Genomic DNA, 9835 nt, shown 5'->3' with positions numbered 1-9835 from the left:
CATACTTTATCTTAATCGAGATATTAATAAGGAACCAGCAGATCAAGTAGCTTTTGGAATAAAACACCAATTTTTTTAAAATTAAACACTATCTAAAGATTTGCATCGAAGCGTTTATTTTTGATAGTGATTTTAATCACTGTCAGATATCATTATACTTGATCCAACTATACCACGTCACAACTGTGCCGCGACCCCCCTGTGCTGAGTTTTTTTATATTTAATGCATAAGCTAAAATATTTTTTTTTTGCTTTTATTAGTCTATTTAGGACCATAGCGACCTCCCCCTAAGAGGAGGCTTTCTTTATCATTTATACTACGGGTCGGGTGGTTAGTCCGTCGCCGGAGAGTGGGATGGCGACTCCAATTACTGAACTCTACTCTCGTTCGGTAAAAGAAGTCGCCCGTTAAGCACTGCTGCGTTACTGACTTGGCCACACCGTCCCAAGCTAAAATATATTAATATAAAAATATAAAAAAAATGTATTTGAAAATTATGTAAAGACAATCTTTATTTATTCATATTTTCAAGAATATCGTATATTTTAGCTTATGTATTAATTATAAAAAAAATTATNCTGACTTGGCCACACCGTCCCAAGCTAAAATATATTAATATAAAAATATAAAAAAAATGTATTTGAAAAGTATGTAAAGACAATCTTTATTTATTCATATTTTCAAGAATATCGTATATTTTAGCTTATGTATTAATTATAAAAAAAATTATAAGTTTTTAAGATTAGTGAAGAATTTTTTTCTGCTTATAATATACATAAATATCAGCCAAAAATCTTATTTATTTGACTTGTAGTATGCAACAGAGTCTTAAATTTATCAAATGTTTAAAGCTCGGAAAATTTCAGGAATATTTTCAAAAGTCAAGTTGAAAAATTTCTAATTTTCTCTTGTCTTTTTTAAGTTTTTAACCCCTCCGGTATTAAGGCAAATGATCCGAATATAAAAAAGTGTGTACGATTTGGGAAATCGACCTAATAGGTACTATTAAAAAGTGGAGATAGAATAAAGAATATAAAGTTTATGATTTATCTTTAGAATCAATGAAATACCAAAACATGAGTTTTATAGTTGTACTTTGTATTGTATATTAGAGGAATTTTCTACTGGTTACATGTAATGCAATGTATATGAAAACATTTTTTTTACCCGTTCCAAAATTATATCTTTTTTACGTTTTTGTTATGTTAAACACATAAAATGCATTTAAATAATAACAAATGTGAAATTGTGTATAGGCAATAAAACTGACAGCAGTGTAGTAGGTGTTTATTAAAATTACGGGGCTCAGATTATTGTTTATATTTTTATTTTTAATATCGAATAGAATATTTGTTAAAAGTAAATGAATAGTTATATTTTTGAAAAATTATCTATAAAAATGGTATACATTACGATATATTATTTATGAAATTTAAATTATTTGTTTTCGACCACGAGTAAGAAATTTTTTTTTCTTACTCCTTTTTCATTGTATTAAATTTTGTAATTATTTAAATTTTTATAGTGGTTGTCATGAAAACCCTGTAAATATGCTTTGGAATACAGCTAATGACGTTCTGTACTTATTATTGGTATATAAAATGACTTCGCTTAAAACATGTCTACATAGTGAATATAACATAGTATATCCTTGTTATGTACTTTGTATTAATATTGGTCAATTTGTTAGCGTATTTAAAAAACGTTTGAAGAATCCTAATCATATAATTCTAATTAATTACATCTGGAGAATGATTGCGCACGTGTGGGTGTCTGAGATGAATTCCAATGCGTTTGTATGGGTAATAATGTTTAATAACTTGTCATAAACTTTTGATAAATCTGCGCCTCATCTTGCATTGTTAACGTTGGGTAATTAATTTAGAGGTGTCAGTGCTCATTAATTACTGTATGAGTGTCAATCATATTATAGGGTATGGAGTATCGTTCGAACAGTTAATACTATGAACATAAATGCATAATAATTAAAGTAGTTATTCTTTTGTTCCCATCAAAGATTTTCGATAGTGGTTCTTTTTTCATAACGTATAAATGGGAGTTATACTTTTAGCTTTAACGAATTTTTACAAATCATAGATATTGGTTTGTAAAATACAATTACTAGCATTAACCTTTACTATAATTGAATAAGCGTTTTCCACAAAGAAAAATTATCTAAATTGTTTTAAGTAACCGCAACAATTGAAAGGACTACGTTATACGTGTATGAAGTGTTAAGCCGCATGTACATTCACTAGAATTAATCTATTAAACCACCGGATTCGATTGTGGTTAGACCGTTTGAGACCAACGACCGATGTTTTCAAAAATTATTTCCCAATACGTTCTCTTTGATTTGATGTTTCAAGAATAAATTGAATGAACACATTAGAGGTAATCATATTTAAGATCGTTTAAAAATAAAGAGAGTAAAATCATAGTTACAGATTGTAAACAATTTAAAATAAAACAAAGATTTAAATGTGTGTTTATGTTGTTTTTTAGTGTAGAAGTTCAATTGAAAAAACCAAAGAATTCAAATTATTGTCTGTAAACTGTAGCATGTACAATTTTAATATGTATATGATTATAAAAATTGTCTGAATAGTTATTAAGAAAAACAAGGTAAGGTAGGTGTAAACAGCAGTAGTCAAAACGCAAAATTCGTTTAGGCATCATTGTTTTTAACTATTGTTAAAAAAAAAAACAATTTTTTGTGATATGGCAAATAATTAAAAGAATAATTTATACTACTTAAAAAAGAATAACAATTAAATTTTGTGAGTTTTACTTTATTTTTGCGTGTGGTATAAAAGATAATACAATTTTCATCATTTTTCAAAATATGACAAACATATATTTTAAAAACAAAATAAATAATTATTTTAATAGCAATAAATAATTTTAAAAGAATTAAAGATAAATTAATAAAGTTTAAGTACCAGTACTATTGAATCTTTTTTTATTTGACTATATTTCAGTTATTTTATGTATAATTAAAATGCACATTCCGAATTATTTTTCTTAACAATTTTTGATGTACACGTATTTAATTATGATTTATAGAAACAATAGTAAATATTATATAAATTACAGGACAGCTAAAAAATTTTAATTTTAAGGTAATTTGAGGACCATTTGGGACGACTTTTCTAACCTACACATAGCCGAGGAACGTTTGTTTTACAAGTAAACGCGTAGGATGATGTTACAAATACAACGATTAATATTCAATAAAAAGCATTTACTTATGTACGGACACATCCGGAAAAAAATCGTTGTCGACAGACGTAAATTATATCATCGAGTTTGTTGAACAAAAAAAATACCAATCTAACCGACGAACACTTGTGCTTAAGGCAAGAGTTATAAAGTATAGCCCACATGATCAGTGGACGTTTACAAAATTAGTGTCTTAAAGAATACTCAAACTGCAAATTGTTTTTTAAAATGTTCACAGGTCGTTTCTCTACTTTAATATTGAGAACTTTGATAAGATTGATTCACCAACGTGTCAAATGAATATTTATCTGAATACACCTCTAATCCTTAAACTTGATATGTAAAAACCGCTGTACAAGTAGCAAATGAACAATTTTCATTGAATTTAATTTGTATAATGTTTACAGATATTCTGTAGTGATGTATTGTTAAATTTTAAAAATATGAAAGATTTTATAGGCTTATACTAGTGTTGAGCAAAATGGATCTTGCAGAAACGCAAGATATTAAAACCAACACTTGACTGACACTAGCAAATGCTAGTATTAGTCCAGTTTTAGTTTAAACGAGACTCTTAATAGCATCTCGTAAACCTTATTTAGTATGAAACCTCTGCAATAGTTTTTAAAAGAGTAGCAAGGCTTTGCAAGAGTTTTGTTGCAAAGCCAAGACTGAGTTAGCAAGAATAAAATCAATACCAAGACTGAGACAGTAAAATCTTGGCGTTGTTTTGTTAGCCATTAAACGAAACTTTTTAGTTATTAATTAAACAAAAAAAAAAGTTATTTAGCAGTCTTATTTATACAGTTTATTTATACATTATATCTATTTAGCAAATTTTCTTTTAATTATATGTTGTAAATTGTTTGTTTCAATTTTACAAAGTTAAAGTTTGCATTAAAATTGTTAAAGAACAAATAATAATTGAATCATAATATGTTTAAATAGCATATAAATTATATAATGAGTATGTAGTTAGAAATTAGACATTTGGCGTCGAATTGTTATAATAACTCAACTCTTATAAGAGTTAATCATTTTGTATAGTTATTGTGGTGAGTGTATTTTTAATGTCTTTATTATAACACGTTATACGTATATATAGATGACGATTTATAATTTTTTTACATTTTTTAGCTTTCACTCTTCACTTGCTCAGTCCTCCACCCACTTATTTCGCACTAATTATTACACTCAATATATTATCTTGTACTTTATCATACATTGTCGTCAAATCGACCATCAAAACATTCAAATGTTCATCAACTGAAATCTGAGAATTAAATTTTAAATATTCATATCTACATGTTTTATTTGTCAAATTAGAAGATGTTTTACTTTATCCGAGGGGTTCAATGGCATGAAATTGGATAATAATGTATAAAATATTGGCATTAGAATATAAATTCATAAATGATGTTCGAAACGCTTTCAAGAATGAAATTTCAAATTTATATTATTTACATACATGCAATTTATGTAAAAATAAAAAAACTAATTTTTAAAATTAATGTTTATAATTGTAGTTTTAACCAGAAATATGAATTTATAAATTATAAGCTCATTTTTTAGTTATAATTAAATTTTCTGTTCTAATATAAAAAAAAAACAATTAAAAGTTTTTAAAAATTGTGTGGTTAATGTTTTAAAGTACCAATACAGTTTTTACCGCTACCTGTCAATAAATGAATAAGACAATTCTTAGGAATAAACATTTTTAGATAATTCTCAAAAATATTATATGTAGGTATACGTTTCAATATTTTAAGATTTATCAAAGGTTTCCGAGAATTCTTTCATTGATCTTTTTTATTTTCTTAAATTATATTCTTTCAAGGTATCCATATCGGATGTTTACAATCTGTTTTACTGTTTCGTCAACGGATATCTGGCGTCCAGTCGTTATATTTTAAATCCCAGACATGACTAATCTAGACAGACGGCTGGATATCAGGAAACGCATAATGCCTCTATATAATTAATCTTTTTGTGTCCTTTTCGAAATATGGCCATTGTACACCTAAANTTATATTTTAAATCCCAGACATGACTAATCTAGACAGACGTCTGGATATCAGGAAACGCATAATGCCTCTATATAATTAATCTTTTTGTGTCCTTTTCGAAATATGGCCATTGTACACCTAAATAAAATCGTACGGTACAGCGCTGTCTGCACATAAGTAGCTGTCGCCATTATAGACCTTTTAGTCGGCCCGGTCAGTCGCCTCCACATTTGGCGACTGTCGTGGTCGATGGCTGTCCATTGAAACCAAACCACTATAGACGCGACCCTTTCCGTGACGACGCCGTTTTGACGGCACATTAGACGTCCAGAACTGTATTTGAGCAAGTCTTCAGGAGAAAAAGACGCCGCCGTTTGAAATTGAGGCGTACGCCGTTACTGTCACTGTATGCTTTGTGTGGAACACATTTAAATATACATAAATTAATAAATTGTTATTCGGTTAAAAAATACTACCTATAGTATCATTACCGACTACCTGAATCGTGAACTTACCGAACTAATTTCCATATCTATTAGGTGACATAAACCCTTACACATGAAGTCGACAAGCGGAATGTTTATCTTAAACGTATTGTATCTACAGAAAACTATTGTTGTACCAGCGGGACAATAACTGGTATTTCAGGATTTATGGAATGAACTTATCTTTCCTTCTCACGTGGTGTTACCGCGTGTAAGAATAGATAGAAATAATTAAATACATCAAAGACTCGTACTTGTCTGTTCGCATTACATTGGATAGTAATTTTTTTCTATGTTTACATTGCCGGGGCTCTACTGTGAATACAACGTATTTAATACGACTTAGTAGATAAAATTACTACCGGACCAAGTATTTGAATTTAATGTGAAATGAAAACACATCCGGATACCTTCATTCAGAGCTTTGAATGTCTTATATATCGCATTAAGTTGTTGGAGTTGTCATTAATTTCGAAGTGCGATATGTGTTGTATTTAGACAAGTAAATGAATGGCATTTATTTTAGCTGCCGACTCGTTTTAACATTTTAATGACGAAAAAAGCGGTTGGGCAGCTCTAGAACCTCTAGACACTTAGAGTACGAAATAACTTAGAGTAAAAGTAATTTATAGTCATCAGTGAAATTCAACTTTCATGGGACACTATTGTGTTTTTACACTCAGCAAGCAGAACCTAACACTATTGTACACTAACACTGGTTAACCACAATGGTTATGATTTTCAATTATCCCTGATGTAAAATATCTAAACAAAACAGTTTGATGTGCCGCAATAAACACTCTGTTACCTACTTAAAGCAGGTCTTTCCATAAATTATTACAATAAATAATTATAGTAACGATATGCAGTCATCGAGAAACAATAATCTTTATAATAATCATTGTGTTCACGTGACGCCATCAGTAAGTGCATTCATATTAATATGATGTCGTAAATTTTAACTTTGATAACAAGAGGCATACAACACATGCTGTTTAGGTAGTGGCATTTCAATATTAATTACAACACGGATGATATGTACAGTGGGCATGGTAAGTCATCGAGACGTTCCTGCTTTTTTTTTTTTACAAGAAGAATATTAACAGTAGATTATCGAATATAAACACATCATTATTTTTTATTATTATTAAAATAAATTCTAATCCACTCTCACCATGTACTAATAATTACTAGGAATATATTCTTAGACGTTTGTCAAAGATTTATAGTTAGTAAAATCTTACTTTTACCAAAATATTTTTAAATTACACAAACTAGTTTTAAATATATTAAACTTTTTTTTACAAATCATACTGTCTGCATGGGAATCTTTTTTAGGGTTGCAGTTTACCATTACTTTGGTTAATAAAACCTATAAGACAAATGTTAGCGACTTCTATAACTAATCTATATGTAATATAAAATTATTAAGTTATTGCACAATATAAAATTAATGAAATGATCATTTCACATCACCATTAGCTTAATTAACTATTTTGGCTGTATAAAATGATAAAATATAAATTAACGACAAAATATACTTATTTTAAGTGAATGAGTTAATAACTAAAATAAAATATACCTAGTATTATACGAATCTTTTTATAACTTATAAATCTTGATTAATTTCAAAAATGTATTATGTTACAACATTAGAACTGTAGGCGGTTTAGTGGTATGTAGTCGTAAATTTATTAGTGGTATACGCTTAAAAATCTGGTCACACGAATGTGGAGGGCGAAGCCCTCACACCCCCTTCCACTTTTTAATACACTTCTTGTACCTTTCTTTTAATTAATCAATAATTTTAACCTGTTAAAAATCATTAGAAAAGTTTTGCACTCCTCGAAAATTTGTCTAATATATTCCTTGTCATTGTTAGTTTATATATACAGTTTTTTTGATATCTTCGGAATATATATTAAAACAATACTTTACACTTATGATTAAATAACAACATTTTTATTTTAATAAAATAATTTGTAAGGTATTCTGAACAATTAATATATAAGATTTTCGTGGTTACTTAAATCCTTGATACTATTGATATCCAAGATTATAGTGACCATGATGGCGATTANCCCCTTCCACTATTTAATACACTTCTTGTACCTTTCTTTTAATTAATCAATAATTTTAACCTGTTAAAAATCATTAGAAAAGTTTTGCACTCCTCGAAAATTTGTCTAATATATTCCTTGTCATTGTTAGTTTATATATACAGTTTTTTTGATATCTTCGGAATATATATTAAAACAATACTTTACACTTATGATTAAATAACAACCTTTTTATTTTAATAAAATAATTTGTAAGGTATTCCGAATAATTAATATATAAGATTTTCGTGGTTACTTAAATCCTTGATACTATTGATATCCAAGATTATAGTGACCATGATGGCGATTAGGATATTACACCAGCATTTGAAAAAAATAAATGACTGAGAAGTGGATATACGCTTTACACTCTCCACTACACCATTGATACTAATATATACACCACTAGAGGCTCTAGACATCCATAATAAAAAATACTACTTAATACACTTATTATGCTTAAACAAATTTACTGTGTAAAAAATGTTTGGTATGTGTATAAGTATTCTTAAAACCTAACAGAAATATTTTTGATACTTTTATGAAGTCAGTAGTGTTCAGATTGAAAAATTACATTTAGACATTATTAGTCTTCACCTAACTGAATATTAAAATAATGCCTATTTGAAAGCACACGATTCACACGTCTGGGGATCTTACATCTTATCGATTATTTAACCACCATTACTAATTTGTACTGTGACGGCTGCCTCTGTACGTGATTTCTTGACTGATAACCTTTACACCTAATGTGGTTTTTTTCTGTTTTCTTCCTACACTATAATTACTCATAGGAGTGTTGTGCGGGGTGGTTGGTTCGCTTAATCATTGATGAATTTTCATTTATAATCTAAGGGTTAATAACTGAGAAGAAGGATTAAAATACGTTTTTCTACATTTTGATCCGGTTTGACGTTTACAATTTATTATTGTACTTTTTACCTCATCGGTTCATTCGGTGCGTGCTGTGATTCACCGTAAAATTACCTGTACAGACCTCACTTATCATACGGTCGACCACTGGAGTAGTAGAAGTTTTCAACCAAATTACATTCGCTGCGTACACGTGAGCGGTTTCTTGTTGAACTCATGATGAGTGCTCCACGTCAGAATTTCTTACATACAACTGTGTTGTTCCATACACGAATCCCGTGGATCTGGCACCCCCAACTGCGCACACTTTTTAATTGTCTGTAGTGTCTAGATATGTCGAGATATTATTGTTAAGTCTGGTAGAAATTATAATTAAAAACATTCAACTTTCGTATATTATATCGACAGGATATGTTTATTTAGTTGAATAGAATCACAATACAGCCAACTAGTATTTTTTACACTTTTACAAGTCATATTCTGTAAGAATATTANACACCACTAGAGGCTCCAGACATCCATAATAAAAAATACTATTTAATACACTTATTATGCTTAAACAAATTTACTGTGTAAAAAATGTTTGGTATGTGTATAAGTATTCTTAAAACCTAACAGAAATATTTTTGATACTTTTATGAAGTCAGTAGTGTTCAGATTGAAAAATTACATTTAGACATTATTAGTCTTCACCTAACTGAATATTAAAATAATGCCTATTTGAAAGCACACGATTCACACGTCTGGGGATCTTACATCTTATCGATTATTTAACCACCATTACTAATTTGTACTGTGACGGCTGCCTCTGTACGTGATTTCTTGACTGATAACCTTTACACCTAATGTGGTTTTTTTCTGTTTTCTTCCTACACTATAATTACTCATAGGAGTGTTGTGCGGGGTGGTTGGTTCGCTTAATCATTGATGAATTTTCATTTATAATCTAAGGGTTAATAACTGAGAAGAAGGATTAAAATACGTTTTTCTACATTTTGATCCGGTTTGACGTTTACAATTTATTATTGTACTTTTTACCTCATCGGTTCATTCGGTGCGTGCTGTGATTCACCGTAAAATTACCTGTACAGACCTCACTTATCATACGGTCGACCACTGGAGTAGTAGAAGTTTTCAACCAAATTACAT

This window comes from Daktulosphaira vitifoliae, unplaced genomic scaffold (assembly GCF_025091365.1).
Source record: "Daktulosphaira vitifoliae isolate Bord-2020 unplaced genomic scaffold, ASM2509136v1 Scaffold_3, whole genome shotgun sequence".
Taxonomy (NCBI): domain Eukaryota; kingdom Metazoa; phylum Arthropoda; class Insecta; order Hemiptera; family Phylloxeridae; genus Daktulosphaira; species Daktulosphaira vitifoliae.
The sequence above is the reverse complement of the archived record's forward strand: the minus strand, read 5'-3'. Positions refer to the sequence as shown.